Genomic DNA, 21,524 nt, shown 5'->3' with positions numbered 1-21,524 from the left:
CTTAGGGTTTGCAGGGCAGGTCATGTAGCACAACTGATCTGTTGACTCTCTAGCCATCAGCACCTGCTGCCTGAGCCAGCTACCTCACCATGTATATTGGTAGGACCAGCCCTGGATATTTCCCCTCCCTCTCCTTCACTATACATTGAGAACTTGTGAGCTAGTGAGTGTACGCAACAGACCTACCCTCTTAAAAGTCCTGCTTTATTGAAAAACACCTTGCCGAAAGTGCTCAAGGCTTACGTGTATGCTCTGCATTTTAACCAATTTCCTTCCTTTCAGCATACCACAGTAGTTGTATTATTATATATTTCCAGACTTTAGCTCATTTCAGCTCTGTAGAGCCAAAATGCAGTGAGACTGATATTCCCCACAACAGAACTAAAGATTTAAAAGGGCACTGTTTTCTAAATGGTATTATCGCGGGTCAGCATTTCACAATAACTGTGTAATAAACTTTCTTACCTGATAAACCTTAACTTGATTATTTTTATTTTATCAGAGTGATTTTATAGTGAGTATAAATCATTGTAAAGTTATTCATGAGAGGAAAAAAAAATATCAGTTGCTGTGGAGCAGACATATTTTCTTAATCTTGGTTCATTCCGTTTGCCCGTGGTTTGACACCAAAATTTAGAAGTGATATTATAGTACTTTAGTACCTTGGAGATAGTACAGGATAGTGCTTTTATATGACCGATGCATAAAAATAATAAATAGCTCTATTATTTTGAAGAAAACAACTACAAGCTAGCAGATAAAACAGGACGTCACAAGTTGAATAATTTCGCCAGACTCCCGTCATGAAGCTATGCTAATGTTGTTCTTAAAGAAGGATATTTGGTGTAAAATAGCACTGAGTCGCCGAATGATGCAAAGGAATCTTGCGGTCATAAAACTGCTAATGTCAAGCAAGGAAAGTATACAAACTCAACATTTAAACACACACAAAAACCAAACAAACCCAATGAAAATATATGTGTGAGATGTATCAATGAATATGGTGGAACTGCTTGTTGTGAGAGGCCCAAGGCCCTCAGCCTACAAAAAATCAAAACACTGTATTTTCCTGCCCTGGAGGAGCTCATCAAACTGGAGTTCACCATGGATGATACCATGGACTTAGTTCTCAATTAAAATGAGCTGTAGCACCTCAGAATGAAAAAAAGAATGATTAAATAAATAATCCCTGGCCACCATTACACTGGCTACTGAGGAGCATCCCTGGCTATATACCTGAATTTTCAGGAGAATGGTCCTATAAGCCACAGCCATTTATAGTTCACCAGCTGCCACAACACTGAGGAGCATCTCAATGAGCTTTCTGAGGTTCACTCTCCCAGTGGTTGTCTGCTTTTATGTAATTTAAATTATCCAAAGGTGTAAGTTCCCCAGTAGGGGGACATACACTTCATAATAAAGGTAACTTCTCACTTTATATTTTAATCATTCTGCTGGCCACCATGTATTTCATTTCAATTCCTTTAACCATTTATTTGCATTCAATACTTTTTTCATATTTCAGCCTCCCACCCATGGTATAGGCATGTGACAGACAGACCAAGAAATTAGAGCTTGAAAACTCAAACATCGATAATATATATATATTTAGTGTTCATAAAAAAAGAGAGACTTACTTGCAGCTAAGGAGCTTCTCCACCCCCATCATTCTGCCCGGACACTGAGGTCCAGCACCGAGGGCCTTCTGGTGGTTCCCTCACTGCGAGAAGCCAAGTTACAGGGAACCAGGCAGAGGGCCTTCTCAGTAGTGGCACCTGCCCTGTGGAACCCCCTCCCACCAGATGTCAAAGAAAAAAACAACTACCAGACTTTAAGAAGACATCTGAAGGCAGCCCTGTTTAGGGAAGCTTTTAATGTTTAATAGATTATTGTATTTTAATATTCTGTTGGAAGCCACCCAGAGTGGCTGGGGAAACCCAGCCAGATGAGCGGGGTATAAATTATTATTATTATTATTATTATTACGAATAATAGATGTAAAGAGGGTCCTTTCAGTTGTGGCTCCCCAACTGTGGAATGCTCCCCAACAACATTTGGCTATCCCTGAAGGGGAGATTTTTGAAAGTCTCACCAGCCTTAACATGCATGGGATCATGCAACCCCCCCCCCCGGAAAAAAAACCCCCTGGAATGCCACATGTTCCCCATCTCTGAACTGAATAATCATAGTTTGATTTGCACAGCTGACTGAATGAATATTGCTGGCAATTAGAATGACCCCTCTGCCTATATTTGCATGAATTTTAATGCAAATGCGTCAGAGCCTAAAATGAAAGCCAATGTAAATGTAATGATTAAGGCCAGGTGACATGAGCCAGGAAGTGAGCTGAAATCAACTCTATAGCATTAATTCACCTCTCAGCTAAGCCTCCATCTGCAATATGAGGCTAATAATATTGGATAATAATAGGGTTATTGTAATAATTACTGAAATAGTGTATGTGAATGATGCTGTTTTAATATTCAGAAAGCACCATGTAAAAGCTGTTGTTTTATTCCGAGAAGCTTCAAACGTAGCACAACGGGTATCAACTAACAAAATGTTTGAAATTTAAAACTTAACTTCCTGCTGAATGTGTTGATCTGGATGCCTTCTATTGTACTTCTGTGTCTTTGAAACCCATACATACTATGAACAGAAAATGCCAGAGATTCCCTATCCCAGCCATACTTCTGTATCTCAGAGGATTTGCTAGTGGAAATTAATTAAAGCTCTCACACACTATTTTTCCCTTGAGCCACTCAATATGCTTAAGTGACACGATGGGGGTATGATCCATTTTTCTAAAGCCCTCATTAAATAACTCAATTTGGCTTAAACACACATCATATTTTTTTCATAAGTAGCTGTAATTTCTCTCCTTGACTGCGTAACCTGATCCCATCAAACGGCTTGCCATTGGCAATTAAAATGATCCCTCTGCCTGTAGTAAAAGGACAACTTCAAAATGTGTCTGTGTGTCAGAGCCCCGCAAATGAAGAAGTATTAACTGTTATCAAAGTGTCTAACAACTTAAATCGAGACGGGGAAGTTTGACTGGTATGCTGCAGTGGTCCAAGCCCCTTGGGATCTCTTTGACTAATGCAAATTGGCGGAACGGGACACACACATCATTCAATCTACACATGCAACAGAATTGAGAAGAGACTTGTGGGTGTTAGTGCTACAGGTGGGAGATGCCATTCTTTTAAAAATGTTTTCAGATTATGATTATTATTTTAAAATCAATTAAAACAGACCACCCATAGCCAGTGTGTGGTGACTATAAAAAGGGCAAATTCCTAGCTAGGGACCATTCAGAAATGAAAGGAAAATAAAACTGCCAATATCATAAAGGTAAAGGTACCCCTGCCCATATGGGCCAGTCTTGCCAGACTCTAGGGTTGTGTGCTCATCTCACTCTATAGGCCGGGAGCCAGCGCTGTCTGCAGACACTTCCGGGTCATGTGGCCAGCATGACAAGCTGCATCTGGCGAGCCAGCACAGCACACGGAACGCCGTTTACCTTCCCGCTGGTAAGCGGTCCCTATTTATCTACTTGCACCCGGGGGTGCTTTCGAACTGCTAGGTGGGCAGGCACTGGGACCGAATGACGGGAGCGCACCCCACCGCGGGGATTTGAACCGCCGACCATGTGATTGGCAAGTCCTAGGCACTGAGGTTTTCCCCACAGCGCCACCCGCGTCCCCAATATCATAACGTTACACAAATCTATGGTGTGACCACATTTGGAGTATCTTGAGGATGGCTATTTTAGAGTTGGAAAAGGTTCAGAAAAGGGCGAGAATCTCCTTGTGTTCATGTTCTGCTCACTGGTTTCCCATATGGTTGACCACTGTGAGAAAAGGCTGCTGGACTGGATGGGCTCTTCTTATATTCTTATGCTCTTAACAAAAAAAGACAACCCTAGGATATTGGAAAGAAATATGCTGGTTCAGGGAATTTTTTTTAAAATCACAAAGGAGCATGCAAAGAAGAGAAACACACCCCACGTTTGAAGTGGTACATGCCATTCTACTATCGCAGAATTCTAGTATGCTTCTTTTCATCTCATTCGGTTACAGGAGTAGATCAAACTCAAATCCCAGTGAAAGTAACTGAGCATTCGGTTCGTTCCTAACTCCAGTATATTTCAGAGGCAACTGAAATTAATACCATCCAAACAATTGTCATCTTAATGTGGGTCAATTATTCTTTGGAAGTGTGAATATTTGGCAGATATTTGATTGTCAACATCAGCAATTGGCATCAACTGTTTCCGCTCAATAGCAGTAAAACATTAGCCAGCAATTTAAGTTATCTTGACTTCTTGCCTCACATTTATGTATCTATGCATGTATTTTATTGATGTAAAATGTTTATATCTTGCTTTTTGCCACACCTGGCTCTCATGTTAAATAAGTTGGCGTTCTTGTTATTAAATATACCAAGGAAAAAGCACACCAAGAACTCTGGCCAATATAAGTTTCATTAGTGGGAGTGGTCCCTACTTACAAATCAATAGTCAATTGTAACAAAAACTAATCCATTCAAAAGTATGTATTCTGACAAGGATTACAAGCTCAAATAGAGATTACAAACTCAAACAGAGATTACAAACTCAAACTCATAAGAATATGCGTAACACAATAATTTGTTACAGTATTAAAGATAAGAGTTTATGAGTAGAGATAAGTTCATGTTGGTCCATTGTAAGATTTGACGTGAATATCTTATTTTCATTCATTGGGCAGAAGTCAGAAGTCAAACATGGATGCGAAACCAGGACAGGGCCCTATTTTGATGTATTCACCTTCATCAACTGGAAGAATCAAACGTTACATTAAAATACATTTAAATTTTAAATTATCATAAATTATAAAACAGTATTATACAACATTATAACACCTGGCTCTCACAGCAGCTTAGTTAAGCCACATCTTCTAGCAACACCGTCTTCCACACATTGGAGGGGGAAACTTGAAGTAGCGAGTCTGCCTATATTTTAAGGATCTATGTGATTTAGAACATGTGGAGTTTGCTCACATAGACCAGGTTCTCCCTCCAGCACATGGAGGGAAGTTTGGGCGTATCCTGATTTTCATTTATTTCACAGAATTCTTTCAATATTTCCTTAGTCCTTTTAACCCTTTGATCATCTCTCCATACCTCCTCCTTCATTCTCCACCTTCCCTTAGTATGATTTTGAAATTTCATATATACCGATACTGGATTGTGATCTGATATCGATCTATTCAGTATCTCTGCTTTTTCTAAACTCGACATCAACTTTTTTGATAGCCATATTGCGTCGATTCGTCCCCCAGATTTTTTCGCCTCCGAGTAGTGGGTTATGTCTTTAGCTCTTGGATTTTTTTTTTGTTCTCCAGGCATCATATAAATTAAAATTCTCAATTATTTTGTTCTTCCCCCCCGATATCTTATCTTTCATTTCACTCCTTTATTGTGAATAGCATTTTATAGAGGTATAAATAACTGTAACTATGAAAAGAGACAAAGTATTCTCTAATTTTTTCCTTGGTTATATATATTTTCTTTTTCTTTTGTATTTTCTTTTGCTGTAAATATGTATGTTTTCTAATTTGTACTTAATAAAAATTATTTTTTTTAAAAAAAGGAAGGAAGTTTGGGGCAGAACATGGCAGAACAGCCTCACTCTTGCCTCCTCCCCCACTCACAAATGTCATGAGCGGAACCCCAGAAAAAGGTTTCATTTAGACATCACAATAAACAGCATTCCATATACGACAGCCATTCCCCAAAGCATTAGGTGAATTTTATAGTAACATCATTTGTTAAAACAATTAGGAAACATTACTTTAAATAGGTGAGACCCCCAAATGATGGATTGCTTTAGAACGGAAAATTTTGGAGTCAAAACCTACAGGCTGCATTATACTTTTCACTCCCTGTGAGTGAAGATGGATGTGATTATTATACAGGCTACATTTCAGACCAAGTTATACTTTATGGCTAATGAAAAGGGGGAGATAAAAAAATACATATATATTGATATGCCCTTAACAGTGACATTGGAAATGGTGGCCTTATAAAATATTCTATGGCATTTTTTATGATTGTGCTTTACATTTCACTGCTAGTTTGTGCACCAAATAGTCATAATACAGCTATTCAACTGGAAAGAAGAATAAGTATTCTGTGCCCCTTCCAAAGCCAATGGGACTTCAATTCACGGCATCTTTAAAAAAGAGAGATGTATACTACAATTTATCCAGCGGTCAGTTGGCTGCAGCATTCTAGATTTGTTCCCCTCGTCAGTTTGCGTGGAATGTTCCGGGTGATAAAACCTTAATTATCCCAGAAAGCAATTCTTGTATGAACTAATACAGCCACATTCTTTGCCTTTGTCAATGAGAGAAAAGGTCTATTCCCTTTAAAATACAAGCATGACATGGCTGCTCTCCCACTGAAATTAAACCGTGCTCGATCTGCGCAGAATTGGAAATGTGGTCGAAATGCAGCCTTGCTAGAGGAATATTGCGAATTAATCTTTACTTTACTGCAGTGTTAGTGTTTGCCTAAAAATCAATCTGTCTGGCATTTTTATGGCCATTCTGCAAATGGAAAAGGAGCAAATGAGCCATTTGCAGCTTTTATTCTCTGTATACAGCCATGCCTTGCATTTTCCATTCGCCTAAGCCTCATTTTTTCCCCAGCGCAGAATTCCTTGTCCTGCAATATAGTTGAGACTCTAATTATTAGTTATGGCTGGGGTTTTGGCTCCCAGCCCCTAGAGACCTACCTAGCACAGCACACAAACCACTGAGTGCAGACGTGCATTAAAATTTGGTTTTAAAGATGTAGGAAATAGCACTGTAATGAAATATCCTACAGTTAATTCAGGAGGGCTAAAGCTACAAAATGTGCCAACTTGATTCAAAGCATAAACTATTGTTATATTGTACATATTTTCTTTTACCGGTATTTGGGCCATAGCTTAGGGCACCTGAGGGGGAAGGCAGGAAATATGCATGCCGTGATTCAAAAACTGGTATATTTCCAAGGTCACAGCAGTGTTATTATTTAAAAATTGTGGCTGGAGTTTTGAGATGGGAAACATAAAGTTTTCTGTCTGACTCTCAACTCTCAATCTCTAGTGCCACACAGACTGAAGCAGAAGGAAAGCTTAATTGGGTGTGGCAAAATTGTTCCCCATCCATCTGGCCAAAACAAATGAATATTTTCCTTCCAGGCATATTAGAGAGAAATAAGCTGATCAAATCCAACCTTTAGCATAGATGAAAATAATCAGCCTATGATTTTTTCCTTTTCTTTTGTGCAAGAAATGAACAATGGGATTTCAACATTATTATTATTTTTAATTAATCCCTAAAGATGTGATCTGCCAGGAATGGTAATGTGCATTTACCAGCTTCAAATTTCTTGGTTTTGGTTTTGTAAGCTTAAGGGGGAAACAAACAGTGAGAATGTCAGGAAGAAATAATGTGACTGGACAATAAACTGATAGTTTACATTCATTGTTCATTCTTGCAGGATGATGCCTTTTGATAGACCTTCTTTCTATGTTGGTATAAATTCAATTTTCAGTAGTGAACACTAGAGACAACAGAGCCAATGGTTCACTGAATTAGTATGAGAGCAGCAGAATAACAATATTATACCATTATATACACACATTTCTGTGTATATAATGCATCTTTATTTTTATTTTCTCCATTTTTCTGCATACCCTATCAGTGAAAGGATCTGAGGACCTCCAAAAGGGAATCCAAAAACATATAACTAATCCAAAGGCATCAGTTGTCTCAAGTTGTGGTTCTGGATAACCCTAAGGCTCTTTGGAACCTACAGAGAAACCCTCAGTGACATGACCAGTGATAGAAGACACATATTGCTGAATGAAAGCTTGTCCGCCACTGTCAATCAACCCCTGTAATAGAAGAGTGCTGGCTGTGTTCTTGGGGATACTCTCAAGGTTATCTACACTTGCCTTTTGTCCTGCTTTTCTCAAGCATAAATCTCCATGTTGGGGCCATCTTTTGTGTGTGTGCGTGCGCTCTGGTGCTTTCACTGTGAAACCCCACTATTTAAAGCTGAAGTTCAACAAATGGTAATTCGGGTTCACCATTTGTTCCAATTCAGCTTTAAAGAGTGGGTTTTCATGGGGGGAAGCTCCGGGGCAAAAGAAGAGGGAGCGCTCTGAGATGCTGCTTTAAAACATGGAATCGGGCAACCTAAAAGCAACATGACAGGCTAATAATTTGATTACAACACTTTGAATGAAGATACAATTTAGTAGCTATATAGAGTCAGGTGGCATACAGTGTATACAAGGTAACACCAACTAATGTGACTTCAGAGAATTTCCCAAAGTAGGGGATTTTTTCAATGGTGTATCAAACAGAGAATGATTCAAGCTTGAGGCAACATGCTTTCCAAAACAAGTATAAAGTTCCAACCACAGTGCTCCAGAGGCAGTAGCAGGACAGTCCTTTCTGGATAACCGACTGTTTCAAACTTTCTTCCTCAGCAAATAAGAGGTCCAAGAGGCCTACATAGGTTACAAATGGTTCAGCTTTCAGTAAATAGTGTACTTAGCTGACATGGAATGCCTGGAATGCGCAGAGGAAAGTTAAGTGTGGATAAGCCCTTTGTTCCCACAAATACTGAATTATGTAGAAAACATATGGCTCTGGAGTAAAGAATCTGAGGCTGCGGGTGGAGGCTTGCATGATGAGAAGAAAAAAATATTCCTGAGCATAGAAAATGAAAATATCAGAAAATACTAAGACAGAAAACAATATGTTAGGGAAAAAATGCTATGGATTTTCTTTCTCTTTTAAATGGAGTATGGAGGAGGCAGAGATGCTTGAGGAATCTTCTATTTGCACATTTCTATACAAAGTCACCTGATCTGCATCTCTTGAACAATTGAGCTTCAACTTTGCATTTTGTGCTTCTCCAAATGTTATGACACAGTTTGCAGCAGTTTGAATATGCAGAGGTGTTTTTTTTATCTTCTTTTAAATGCAAGTTAATGCAGAAATATGTACCCATTTTCATATTGAAGCAATGCTGTCCTGACGTACGTTTACCACTTCTTCTGATGTTTTATGGGACCAGGTTTTAGTCTATGCAGGGTGACACTGAGGCCACAAAAAGTCTGCCTGAAATGAGTGTGCAACCTAAGCCTCGAGTACGGAGTGCTTCTGTGACTGACAAACAGGATAATTCTTCAGCACACTAGCTGATGAGAAAAGGATTCCCTGGAGGTAAAAAAATAAAATTGGTTACTTAGCAACTACCCAGGATGCTACTCAATTACTTCTGGATTAGACGGTATGCTGATTGATTGCTAGGCATTCATCAAGTTGCTCCATTCCTGGAACTGGCAAAAGAGCCAGCAGCAAGGCAGCATAAATTAGTCTGCTTAGAAAAGATGACAATAAACAGTTAAAGTGAAACAGCGAGACATAAGGGGAGGGGGAAGGACTATATAGATATGATAACATGCATGTGGAAGTGTGAGTTTTGTGAATGGGGCACATAAAAGCAATGAAGATGCTTTGTCTTGCCAGTGTTGACCTGTTTACTGACAGGAAGTTGTTCCATTGGCATGTACCAACATGTGGCATAAGTACCAAATTAGGCGGTATCCAATGTTACACAAGTGGAAGGCAAGTTCATGCTACAAATATTTCCCTTTCCCCCTGCATTCCCCCTTCTGAACTATGTGGCTGGTGTCGTACTGGGCTTCAGTGGGGTGAGTGAAATGACCAAAATCAGACAGGACCCCCACAAACAAACAAACAAACAAGCACATGACCACAAGAATGGGCAAGGAAAACCCATTGGTACTACATAAAGCTCCTTAGGATAGGTGTGAATATAGATATCACTGCACACTAGCCATTCTTTAAGAGCTTTAGTCCATTTGTGGGTGTATCATGGTTTTTCTCTCACACCCTGGTATTTTTTGTGGCCGATACCAATATTTCTGTATATTCTTCTGTGAAGATGCACTGCTATGATCAATGGTCAGAAGGCATGAGAGCCTACTATGAATAGTTTTCCAGCATTTTCCTGCTGATTCTATATAATCCCTTGGTTAGCCTCTTGCACAAATGTATGATTATAACCAAGGAGTGTCTGGTTTATAAGTCTGCACACTAGAACAGGGACACTGACGATATACATTGTTCACTTTGTGATCTGTCTAATATGTCAGAGATGAGAACTGTCATATCTTAGATGGTGGTTGTGTTCCTTCTTTGGCTTTTTCAATTTCCTTCTTTGACGTCTTCTTTAGGAAAAAAATCATGTCGCATACCAGATGGTATACAGTGGTGCCCCGCAAGACGAATGCCTCGCAAGACGGAAAACCCGCTAGAGGAAAGGGTTTTCCGTTTTTCGATGCGCTTCGCAGGACGAATTTCCCTATGGGCTTGCTTCGCAAGACGAAAATGTTTTGCGAGTCTTGAGATTTTTTTTCACTCCCCACCCCCTTTTTCTAAGCTGCTAAACCGCTAATAGCCTTTTAGCAGCTAATCCGCTAATCCCTTAAGCCTTTAATAGCCGCTAATAGCCGCTAATCCGCTAAGCCGCTAATAGGGTTGCTTCGCAAAACGAAAAAACCGCTAGACGAAGAGACTCGCGGAATGAATTAATTTCATCTTGCGAGGCACCACTGTATTGGTATCCCTGGAATCATCAGCTCATTTAGGGAGAGATCCTGTGCACAGGAAGCTGTTGCAAAACAAGATGGTGTAAGTTAAGCTGCTGCAGAGTCACACCAAGCTTCCTTCAGTAGTGGCGCTACCACGGGAAGTCATGGCAAAAATGAAGAAAATATATGTCGTTGCTGCCTTCTCTCCTTTGTTTTTTGTCCTGTACCCATCACCGAGACAAGTAGAAAAATTCTGCTGTTCCATTTACATAATGCGAACAATGTAGATTTATTCTCATAGATTGTACCCTGACACAGATAAGCTTAGTAGTGCCAGATTGTGGTAATGATTATCTGACTAGCTCTTTCAGCCCTCAAGAAACAAACAATTTTGAGATGGAAATTAGCACAGCAGCAGCAGCTTAGCTCCCTATTGATTCTGCCAAAATCTACATCCTTGCATGCAGTCTCTTTTCCATACTGCCTTGACTTGGGATATTATTTGCTTTAAAGGCATGTATAATGGAGATGTCTTAATTCACATGGCACTCTCTCGCTCTCCCTAGCCTTCATCATAGTTGGCTTTAAAGAAATTTAGTTGGGGAAATGACATTCAGGTCTTTGCCGCTGATGATTGCCTGTTCAATGAATTGTTACACAATTCAATTTCAGCATTAGCCATATTCTTTGCGCCCAGCAGAATTGCCTTAAGATGTGTTGATAGTAAACAATTTAGCTGATGATGGTCTAGCCTTGTCGTAACTTGTGTCAGCTCTTTGCAAAACTGCCTGTCTGAGAAACATTAACAACTCCTCTTCACATTTGTTGTCATTTATCATTGCTAAGTACGTCATGTAAAAAGCAGAGAGGAGTTACTGAAGCTCTGATAAGGAGTGAGATTAGATTTGGGGGTCCATAGTTAATGGGGCTTTCAGTACTGACACCACATTCATAAATCCACTTCTCCATCATCATTAAGAATAGCATATTAGTATCCTGCCCTTGTGGGACGCGGGTGGCGCTGTGGGTAAAACCTCAGCGCCTAGGGCTTGCCGATCGCATGGTCAGCGGTTCGAATCCCCGTGGCGGGGTGAGCTCCCGTCTTTCGATCCCAGCTCCTGCCCACCTAGCAGTTCGAAAGCACCCCTAAGTGCCAATAGATAAATAGGTACCGCTTTATAGCGGGAAGGTAAATGGCGTTTCCGTGTGCTGCGCTGGTGCTGGCTCGCCAGAGCAGCTTCGTCACGCTGGCCACGTGACCCGGAAGTGTCTCCGGACAGCGCTGGCCCCCGGCCTCTTAAGTGAGATGGTCACAACCCTAGAGTCGGACACGACTGGCCTGTACGGGCAGGGGTACCTTTACCTTTATCCTGCCCTTAATTCAAAGAATTCGGGAAGACCAATGCAGGTTGCGCCTATTTTATACCCACAACTGTAGTGTATTAAGTTAAGATACGGTAAAATAAATAAATGAACTTCATGGTTAAGTGGGAATTTGAACTCAGGTATCCTCCCGCAACCTCTGTGCTTCAGTTTTTAAAAGACAGAAAATTGGACTGGAAAATAATCAAAGCTTGAGACAAAGCAAAGTGGAAATACAAAAAGGTAAAATTAAATATATGGGAAGTCATGTGTGAAGAGTTGAGAAAGGAGGCAAGGCGCTCGCAACTATTCGTACCTTGTAATCAATATTACAAATGGGACGTTTCACTGCTTAATGAATGTGCTTAAGTATCTTCCTGTCCATTTTCATTTTCAGTGCTGTCATGTACATCTCTACTCAGAAGTAGGCCCCATTGATATCATGGAACTTACCAGATAATTGCAACCTTGTGGGGGGGGGGAACATAACTTTGATACACGTTTGCTTGTTTTTGTTTGTTTGTTTGTTTGTTTTAAAGGTGGATGCACTCAGGTTTTGCTTGTGGGTTTTCTATGGGCATGTGGTTTGCCACTGTAAAAACAAGATGGTGGACTGCATCACCATCTTGTGGTAAGGGGGGCGGGGAACAACCACCTTAAGATTGCAAAGCATTTCAGAAATTAAAATTTCCGTTTCTGTGGCTTATGGACAAGTGAGATCAACTTAGATTGTCTTGCGGCATATTGCCTGAGTTGACCAGAGTTCTAAATTATGGGGAACATGGTATTTAAATTATATATTACTTGATTGGTAAAAACAGTAGTACCTTACTTCCCTTTCTTCAGAAGCTCACCCACCAAATCGTGGAGAGAATGGTGATAGAGGCGGAGAGGGACTTGTCCCTACTGCCCCCTGTGTTGCTAAATGGAAAACTATAATACTGAAAGAAGGCTCTGATGTTATTGAGATGCTCATTTCTAGGTTTATAATGGTCTAAAGTTTGCCACCTAAAAGCAACTCATTAGGAAGCACATTAAGAAACTAACAACAATATTAGATTTTGTTAATATATATTTTAAAAAATGTATCTGCATGAAGAATTATTTCCTGTGGTCACTTTTCCAGGAGGGAAATGCATTCATTTTCAACTTTTCCTGGCCACAGATTAGAGCAAATGATTTATATACAGCATTACTATGAGACTTTTATGGGTGATGTTATCTCGTAAATTTGAGCTCATACCCCATACCGCTGCCCTTTTCTGGTTTCTTTTACAATGGCAACATTTTAAGTATAATGGACGGAGCTGATGTGGAGTTATTGCATGGCTAACTCTTTTCTGCTAGATTTGCAGTATTTGTAGATATATCTATGGGTGGTTTTTTTTATACCTGCAACTCCTCACACTGCATATCAAAGCAGTTTCTGCTGACAAGGCAGGCCTCTTAATCTGTGTGTGGCATTACCCATTTGTATGCTCAAAGATGTCTATATTCAATAAGACAAGGCAGAAAAGCCAATATTTGTGTCTGGGATTCTGTATAAATCTGGGATTTATACTTCAAGCATTAAAGACTCTCAACAAAGTGCAGACATTTGTCCACACATGAATATTCAGTTGCCCAATTCCCATTCCTGACCACCAGATGACCACACAAACTGCAGCAATTTCTGCTTCCTCTTCCAATTTCATCAGATTTTTTCTGACATACTTACCTGATTGCTATGGATCTTTAGCCTGATAAAGCCACTCCCAACATCGGGGGGGGGGGAGTGTTGCGGGCTCATGCCCCACCATCATCCGCGCGGAGCTGGCTGCAGCCCCGCGCGATCATGGGAATCCTCGGGCTGCATCATACCCTGGGCCAGCCAATCGGCTGGCTCCAGGGGCGGGGCTAGGGTCATTTAAGGTCGGTGCGGCCCGAGAACGCCCCTTTTCCTTCCTTGCTCAGCTGCGGTTTCCCACCCACCCAACCTCTCAGCTTTCCTCTGACTTTGCTATGGGCCTTGGTTGGTTGCCGCAAGGGGCCTGGTAGGAGTTTTTCCACTTGGCTAATTGGCATTGTTTTTAAAGCCATTTGGTTTTTTCGCCTGCCTCGTAACAAAAACATCACAACACCTTTGGTTTTGGCAGTTAGGCATTGGTAGGGGTATTATTATGCTGATGAGTTGGGGGGAGAGGAGCGCCATCACCTGCCCCAAATGTTGAGGGGTAGTCCGATAAAGAATTCCGGGGGGCGTTGCCTCGTCCGAAACCTATGGAGGCTAGGGCCTAAAGCGCGCTCCTGAGCGGTGACCCCTCGGGGAGCACCTAGGGATGTGCATCTCAGGGGCTCCCCCTGTCGTGTTAACCACTTCCGGCTTTATGCTGGATAGTCTGATAGGGCCAATGCCTAAAGCCAATACTGCTCTTAAAGGTAAAGGTAAAGGTACCCCTGCCCGTACGGGCCAGTCTTGACAGACTCTAGGGTTGTGCGCCCATCTCACTCAAAGAGGCCGAGGGCCAGTGCTGTCCGAAGACACTTCTGGGTCACGTGGCCAGCGTGACAAGCTGCATCTGGCGAGCCAGAGCAGCACACGGAAACGCCGTTTACCTTCCCGCTAGCAAGCGGTCCCTATTTATCTACTTGCACCCGAGAGTGCTTTCGAACTGCTAGGTTGGCAGGCGCTGGGACCGAACAGCGGGAGCGCACCCCGCCGCGGGGATTCGAACCGCTGACCTTTCGATCGGCAAGCCCTAGGCGCTGAGGCTTTAACCCACAGCACCACCCACGTCCCCAGATAACCAATAAAGTTGTGGCCATTTTCCGCCCATTAACCTTAATTCCGGTGTCCTGTGTCTTTATTTTATTCGGGGGGTGGGGGTGGGAATCACCACTCAAATACTCCCAGTATAGCCCAGACTCAGAAGACTGTGGCGGGGATCTCTGATATGGGAGTTATGCTGTGTGGAAGAAGGGAAGGGAGCTTAACAGCCAGGGAAGTGCCCCTGTTAAAAAGCATGAAACAATAATCCCAACATATTTTTTTCTATATTCATAAAAGCAAAAAGTTCTACTTCATGCATATGAGAGAAGAAGTGCCTTCAGTGTGACTGCTTTTAGATATTGTCGCCTAAACTGAATTATTCAGCAGACAAGAATATAAATCATAGAAGAATGTAGGCTGATGAAACCTACCAATCATTTCTTTCTCTGCTCCCAGTTTGCCATTTGAAGTGTTTCTTTTTCTTTTTTATTTCCTTTTCCATGCAATTCAAAAGGTCTGACGATATATTATACACATTAATGAAAGGGAAGCAAGAGCTAATGATAAAAATTAAATATTGAAGATGGTCGAGAGATTTGTGAGGGGCATTATTTTCCCCTACAGAAGCTAGAATTCAAACCAAAGATGGAGGTGGGGGGAGGTTATTTTTTATGCTAGAGGTAGGTAAAATAAATTCTGCATAAGCATGTACTTTGTATGAATTCTTTGTGTGTATTCAGTGAAGCAAAGACAGATGAGCTCTGTAAGCTAATAGAAAGAGAAGCTCTTCAGCGGTTCAGGAAAATGAAAGACACGTTTACAGTAACTGCTTTATTCTTGATCTCCATCCCAACCAACCAACACACACACACACACACACACACACACACTCCTCTGCTTTTTTGAAGACCTTCCAGTAAACAGAATCCTAACTTTTGTCTGGATACCAAATTCCCTGTTAGGATCAGAACTATGCTAATTGGAGCCATTTTGAATAAATATGAATCTGGGCTGTATCTAACTAGGTTCTTTTTGGCATCTCCTTAATGCAGTGTTTAATAAGAGCTCTCCCTTCCCTTCCTTTTCTTTTTAATTTGCATTCCGACTTTCACCATTACTGTTAACAATCTGCAGAAATGACAAAGTGTACAACAGAAATCAGCTTGGCAATCCTAAAATGACTCAGAAAAATGTCAGCACTTTTTTCATATTTGTTTTCTCTAAATGTGCTTTTCTTGTTTTTTGCTGCATTGTTAGCTGCCCTGGGAGAAAAAGAAAAAGTTGTGCTGGAGGTATGAAGAATAAATTACACAAAGGAATATTGTTCCTTTGAACACAAACATCAGAAAATGCATTTTGAGATAATTTTGAATTTTAAAAAAGCCATCAAACATGTATTTGCATCTTTAGCTGAGAGTCACGTGGAACCAACATCAGGGGAATTAGCTATCAAGCAAAGTGTAGGGTAAACGTTTGCAGTTTATTACAAAAACCTAAGTAACTAACAGCAAATCATTAACAGTTTTCAGACTGAGACAGCAATTACTTGGCTAATTCTAAGAGGAAAGAAGGTAGGAAGCTAGTCACTTTATCAGAGGGTTAACTAAGAGAGACATTTCCATGCATATGTGGTTCCCATTCATCATGAAAACAAATGATGTTTTCAACCAGACTTCAGTCACTAACTTCACCAACTTTTATCACTGGGTGGAAACAAAAGCAGATATACCAATTATCTAAAACACTTTTTTAATGAACAGAAATAATGGCACAGGCCCAAGGTTGCCTGCTGTAGCTAACACTTTTTTTTGCTCTGTTTTGTTTATGATTATTTTATGAATCCTTGTTTAGATATACAATATACACAGAAATGTATACAAATCTCAACTTGCAAAATTGGACTTAGACACAGAAGTGGTTGAGAGCAAAAAAAAAGTGCATAAAGGCAGTGCTTTTTTCATTAAAAAAAAATTTAGGTGTATTCTCGTTTTGACTTGAGAAAACCATTTTATAGTTCAGATTGGGAAAAATAAATACAGTAAATGGACAAAAGTACAAGCATTCACAAAATGTTTAGGGATATGCATAGCCCTGTGTCCCTCCAGGAAAAAAAAGCACTGCATAATGGGTTGTCTCCCAACTAAATTTTACTCAGAGTAGACCCCTGAAATTACTAGACCTACATTAGTCATGGGCATTTATAGTTAAGCTGAATGCACGCCAAAGTGTTGCTAAAATATATACAAAAATATTGTGCAACTTTGATCACAAAAAAGTATGAACTGCTATAAAGAGATGGGTAAAATTACTAGCAGTTATCTATGTTCTCAACTATCCAGAATAAGGCCTACACCCAACTGGTGTGCCAAACAATGTATAGATATATACTTGAGACCAAACAGATTTAACCCCTGAGAGGGCTCCCTTGGTGGTCAAGGAATGTGTAACCCACAATTTATTACCAAATATTAACCACTTGGCTGATCTTCATACATGATAAAGTGAGCTGACCATTCATATAATTATGCAAGCAATTTATTTTCCTAGATGAAAGGAAACCACTTAGAGGTTTTATGAACAGTTAAGTAGTTTGCAGGTTTTGTTAAACAAATAAAAGAAGAGAAAGCTACATCAATGTCACTGGTTGGATCATGTCATGGGTGCTGAGTACAAACTGTGGTTGCATAATTGGGCTGGAGGTTCCTCACCTTAATTTTTGTGAATATCTGCCAATAGCTAACTAAGCACCTATATTTTCTAGGATTTTCCCCCTTAATGATTCAGGCATAATTTTTCTTCTGTCATGGCTCTTGAAAGGCCCAAATAGCAGTGTGCCTTCAATGTATTAGGGGCCAGGTAGAGAGGAAGGCAAGGGACGCGGGTGGCGCTGTGGGTTAAACCACAGAGCCTAGGACTTGCTGATCAGAAGGTTGGTGGTTCGAATCCCCGTGACAGGGTGAGCTCCCGTTGCTCAGTCCCTGCTCCTGCCAACCCAGCAGTTCGAAAGCACAAAGTGCAAGTAGATAAATAGGTACCGCTCCGGTGGGAAGGTAAACGGCGTTTCTGTGTGCTGCTCTGGTTCGCCAGAAGTGGCTTAGTCATGCTGGCCACATGACCTGGAAGCTGTACGCCGGCTCCCTCGGCCAATAAAGCAAGAAGAGCGCTGCAACCCCAGAGTCGGTCACAACTGGACTTAATGGTCAGGGGTCCCTTTACCTTTTAGAGAGGAAGGCAGTTGAATTTCTTGGAGTGTCAAGAGTTGCTTATGAAGACTATTTGTCCTGATTCCCTAGACCTCCGCAGGCCTCCTTTCCCAGAAAAAATGGATATTCCTAGAGGCAATCTGCAAGGGGAGAGGTAGGTAACATGGTGACCTGCAGAAGTGGTTGGACAGTAACTTCCATCAGATCTGGGCTGGCATAGCCAATTATCAGGGAGGCTGTTGGCTGCACTCCATCAACATTTGTAGATCAGCATGTTGGCTTGTGTGGTGGATAAAATGGAAGAGAGAGGCTGCTGTGTGGTAACACTGCCCTCCAGCAAATTTGCTGTGTCAGGCATTGCAATGCTTGCTGCTATACAGCTGGAAAGCAGCATAATTTACCCACACAGAGGAGGAGTTGCAAGGCATCTAAGCTCTGTACCTACTGCCTGCAATGGGCTTGCCCGTTCCTGAGGACACAGTCCCATTCATACCGGTGTCACAATGGGAGTTATTGCATCCTGCCTCCTGCCAAATGGAGAGAACACATGATCAAGTTTATTGATATTAAACTGAATGTTAGCTCTCTATAATAGTAAAATTTTTATACAAGGCAATTTATATCCCTCCTTACAACCTCACTATTAATTTACAATGGTAGTAATTCTTTTCTCACATCCTGCTTGGCCTTGGAAAGCCAACAGTGTTCTATTTTAAAGTAATATGCCAATAGTCAAGAATTACGCTCCAGAAATAAGAGATCTAATTGAGTATATCGTTATGGACAAAATTTATCTGCTACAGATAAAATGAGAAACTGCTACTATAAAGAAGGGAAAGTTGGCAATGCAATCACACCAGGTAGGAAAAGTGGAGATTTGCTGAACTCTGGATGCTGATGCCACTGCATAAATACCAGAACATGAACAGTTGCAATTCAGCTTAGGGGCTTTCAGCACATGCACAAATCACAAAATTTCCCTTACTCCTCCTGATTCAGAACTGTGACATCAGCTGGTCCAAAATGCAGCAACCAGATTATTGGCCAGGGTGCTATTTAGAGCTCGTATAACTTACATTTTAAGACAACTGTACTGGTTGCCAATTTGTTCCTGAGACCAATGCAAGGTGCCAACATTACTGTTTAAAGCCCTAAACAACTAAAGGGCCAATCCTCTGCACAAGAAACTGGTGTAAAGCAAGCCAGTGTAAGTTAAACCCCTGCAAAATTACACCAGATTCAAACCCTGTGTGGCAGCTGTGTGACTGCTGCTCTGCCTAAGTCTGGCAGAGGGAAAGTAAGCCTTTGCCACAGTCACACATGTATATTTATCACCTGCATATTTGTATCACCACAAACACAGAGCACATTCTCCACCCCCAAAGAATTCAGTTCACACATTGAGCTTCATGATCAAATACCCAGATATAGGTCTATGATAGGTAAACAGGACTTATTCCACAGAAAGTGTGTTTAGGAATATTTGTACTCTTACAGCCTAATATTATACACGTTTCCCCAGAAGTAAGCCCTCCTCTCGTTTTATAAAATATAACTTGCTGCCAGGTAAGTGCATAGGTGTGCAGCCTAACAACATTGCAAACTGAAGTAACTATGCGAGTATGGAATCAGTACAGAGGGCCTGGAAGTTACACAATCAATTTTTGCCTGTACATACAACTTTATTCAACCCAGTCATTGACGCTGCCAGTCCGAATAAGGCTTGGCATTGGAAAACTCACCTAATCTAATCCTTCCCTGGGATCCTCCCCACTGCACAGCTCCGTAGTACAAACCTCACCGTCATCCTAGCACCTTTGCATATGCTGCAAAGTCAGCCTGCTGAACTGAGTCTTGACAAGAGTTGTTGGGAAACAGTAGCTCACCTGCATCCATAAAATGAGAGGTGTAAGATATTTTGCTGACAGAAAGCCCTTCTCTATTTAATTTTCCTGGATACCCTACCAATATTGCTTTTTGTTTACCACACTTCTGATTATGAAGGTTAATGATGAACACATTTTTGAATGCTAATTGCAGCGGCCTTTAAAAAGAAACTAGTCAATAGAGGCATACAAAAAAGTATTTAAATTAGATCTGCAACCATCTGACAGGCACAATAATTATGTTTTTATTTAAACCTCGAAGTCAAACAAAATATGCATTGGATTTAGTGCAGCTTTTGTTTTGTTTTTTAAGGGAAAGTCTTGCCAATTTTAATTACAAATGGGACTTGTAGGGAAATATTGCATTCTGTCCTCTCAAGCTAACTGCAGCGCATTTGTGTTCAGAATTCCAGTCAGCCTACCAATTCATCCCCCAGGATATTACAAGGGCCCCAGAGCCAACCAATTCACTCTTCTCTTCTTCTCCCAAGTTTGCTGTTCTTTCTTTTCCAAATTGTACACAACATTCGGTGGCTTCTTCAAGCCACCAGTCATTGTTAGCTACCATGGGGCTTGTTTCTTTAGGGAGGTTTATAACCCTCCTTTTTCTTTTCCTTTTCAAAATGTATTTCTGCATACCTTGGGATCATAGGTGCCAACTCGGGCTGTGGGCACATCAGCCCCCACAAACAAATATTTGAGGAGTCTGGGCCCCCACAAAATTGATGGGCATTCCCAGTCAAATGTTGTGTGTGCATTGCATCATGTGATCGATTATGCAGAGCAAGGCTTTCCTGGGCCCCCACAATATTTTATTCAAGGTGGCACCCCTGCTTGGGATTTACCTGAGTGTGCAGGTACCTTCCTTGTTTCTCATTGGCTCCAGTTCTGCAGCACACCTGAGTTGGGTATTACAAGGAAGGTTGATATCCATACACATTAGCCAAAGCTATTCTAGGACTGTGTAAAATATTCAAATGTAAAATTCTCAAGGTCATTCAGGGAGCAAAATGTCAGCTGAAGATTGGGAGGAGGAAGACATTCATGGGGGGGATTTGTGTGGGCAATTGCATTATTCACTAACCCCTTCATGAGGTGCTCTGAGCACAGATGTTTCCCTCATTTCTTTCTCCTCTTTAAATTCGAAGCTGTGGCTCAGGAAATAGGCCTCTAAAGACTTTAGGAATGTTGCTGCATGGTCCTCTAGCATCATTGCTAGAACACTGTGCTTGTAGAATAATTATTGATATTCTGTAGTTTCTCCAGATGTTTGGTCTGTTGAGGGCACTCCCATTCCCAATACATGAACTTTCCAACTTTTTCTTTACAAAAGAGGCTCCTCTATTCAGGGCATCAAATAAATGTGCAACAGCTCAGTCTGGATTTAAAAACAGTTTTCTTAAAGCCATTGTGTATTCAGTTTTTGTTGACTTTATCTACATCCCTGTGCTTTGGGTAGAAAGAGTCACGGCGGTTATTCAAATATATTGTGAGCGATAATCATCTCCCTCGCTGCCGTTGGAGGAAGAAAAACACGCAAATTCCACCTGCCACAATGATTGGAATTCAATTTAAATTTTTCCCCGGTTATAAAAATCTATCGAAGTGAGGAATTATTTTGTTCCTGCTTGTTTTAAAACAAAGTCTTCCCTCTC

This window comes from Podarcis tiliguerta, assembly GCF_965153285.1.
Source record: "Podarcis tiliguerta genome assembly, chromosome: 7".
Lineage (NCBI taxonomy): Eukaryota > Metazoa > Chordata > Lepidosauria > Squamata > Lacertidae > Podarcis > Podarcis tiliguerta.
The sequence above is the reverse complement of the archived record's forward strand: the minus strand, read 5'-3'. Positions refer to the sequence as shown.